This window comes from Oratosquilla oratoria, chromosome 25 (assembly GCF_046742065.1).
Source record: "Oratosquilla oratoria isolate Oo_2021 chromosome 25, ASM4674206v1, whole genome shotgun sequence".
Classification (NCBI taxonomy): domain Eukaryota; kingdom Metazoa; phylum Arthropoda; class Malacostraca; order Stomatopoda; family Squillidae; genus Oratosquilla; species Oratosquilla oratoria.
In genome coordinates, this window is record NC_134801.1 from 10,340,067 (window position 1) to 10,342,566 (window position 2,500).

The following is a 2,500-nucleotide window of genomic DNA, read 5'->3' on the forward strand; positions in this document are numbered from 1 at the left end:
GCGGGGAGGAATTTTGAAAAGGGATATCACTGATCAGTATAAGGGAGAACCAAAAATGTTCTTAGTTTCATTGAGGCGCGGGGAAGGAATCCTCACGTCAATAATGGAGGTTGAATTTGTGGAGGAAGCAGCAGCTCAGGCCGAAACAATGAATCAGATTGATCAATCTGTTTTCATCAGGAAGAGTGTTGTTGTAGATGAAGGAATTGTGTGCGATAACGGTGGGTCAGAGGTTATAACCGTGTAAGAAAGTGGAATCACTCTTCCAATGGCGGGGTACGACGAGAGCCTCAGGCCCCGATTTGGATCTCTCTATGCGGGGAGCAAATGGCAGAGGCACAGTCTCTTTGTTTGTTCTCTTAAAGAAATACTGTCGCACGATTGGAAGAGGACTTGGCACTGAATTGTAGACCGGTGTTCCTGACCAGCACGATAGTGAAATTATGCGAGAGAATCGTAAAAGCCCGGTAGGTGAAATAACTTGAAAAGGTGAATGTTTTGACCGACAAGTAATTCGGCTTCAGATCCGGAGGTATATATTTACCAAACCTTGTAAGCTTTTATTCACCGGTGACGTTCTACAAGAGAGAGGGAGGAATGGATGGATTGCATATACCTAACCTTCGACAAAGTTTTACATTCAACTATTATGGGACTTCCACTGCGACACTGCTTCTGACCCAGGGCAGTGGACAAAGTGCAGGGATGACCCGTCATCCAGGAGGTGCTCAGATAAGAGGGAGGGTGGAGGGGTGTGGAGTGTATTCAGGGATGGAATGGGTGGAAATGATTTTATTCCCTTTTTGGCTACCTCCCTTGTAAGGGGGAAAAAGCCTTGGTATGTGTATGTATGTATGTATTATGGGACTTGGGAAACATAAGAGAAATGCGAGGTAAACGACTTGGATGATTAAAAGGTAGGTAGACGAGGAAGGTAGTACATACATACATACATATACCAAGGCTTTTTCCCCCTTACAAGGGAGGTAGCCAAAAAGGAAAAGGCATAAAATCATTCCCACCCATTCCATCCCTGAATACACTCCACACCCCTCCACCCTCCCTCTCATCTTAGCACCTCCTGGATGACGGGTCATCCCTGCACCTTGTCCACTGCCCTGGGTCAGAAGCAGTGTCGCAAGACACAGCACATCCACAGCAAGCCCGCTTCATTAAATCGGCGACCCCCCTCTCCGTCCCCCCATGCATAAAGGAGAAGACGGGGAGAAATCCCTTCGGGCTGCGTCAAAATTTGCTCACACATACTACCTCACCCCCCATCCCCCCGCCCATTCCACCTCATGCATCACAACATCATCCATATACAACCATTCTCCATTCACCCCTGTCTTCTGTCCTCTCCCGTCCTTCCTCAACAGACATTCCCCTCTTCCCGAAAGCCCCCTTCACCCCATCCATAAAATGAAATATATGTCATACATATAAGCCTACAGCCATTCACCCCTGTCTTCTGTCCTCTCCCGTCCTTCCTCAACAGACATTCCCCTCTTCCCGAAAGCCCCCTTCACCCCATCCATAAAATGAAATATATGTCATACATATAAGCCTACAGCCAAAAACAGAAAATGGATTTCAGTGCTAAAGATATGCGCAAATATTTGAAATGGGTACTAGCTCAAGAGGAACATCGCAGAATTATTCAATGGAAAACGAGGGAATTACAAATACAAAAGCGAAAAAGGAGAAAGCTCTGGGAGTATTGGTACGGGGTCATCTGTCACTTTAGATTTGCAATTAAAATTATGGAGAAGACATTCCGACTGCTGAAATAAAGATAAAACATAATGATGACCTCTCACTACGTGGGTCAAGAGATAGTGAAAAAAAAAAAACATAAAAACACGTCTCCGTCCAAGATTGCAGTATGTAACAGTGATATGGTCTGCACACAAAGTGAAAGGCACAGGTACGATTGAAATAATACAAAAGAGCAGTAATCAAGATGATCTCCAGCCTTGCAGACAAGTCAAACGAGGAGAAACTGGAATCACTAGACCTGCCATCGAAGGACAGACAGGATCTCTTGATCTGGGAAAGGAGAAGATCAAAAAGTCATGATCACAATCTAAAAAGACCGCAAGACTGAAGAATATGAAAATATAGTTTTCAGTACAAATGCGTAAACTCTTTTTCCTCTTCTTCCTCTGCTGTCTCTTCTTTCTCGATTAAATTTATTCTTCCATACTCTTTCTCTCTTTTCTCTGTTACCTTTGTCTCTTCTCTCCTTTAGTTTCTCGTTTCTTTCTCTGCACTTTCTCTTCTCACTTTCTTTTTCCTCCCCGTTTCCTTTTGTCTTTCTTTGCTCTCTTCCAATTATCTCTTTTCCTCATACATTTTCTCTTGCCTCGTTCGTTTTTTCTCTCCCTCTTCCCTTTCCCCCCCCCCTCTCTCTCTCTCTCTCTCTCTCTCTCTCTCTCTCTCTCTCTCTCTCTCCCTCTCTCTCTCCCTCTCCCTCTCTCCCTCCCTCCCTCTCTCCCTC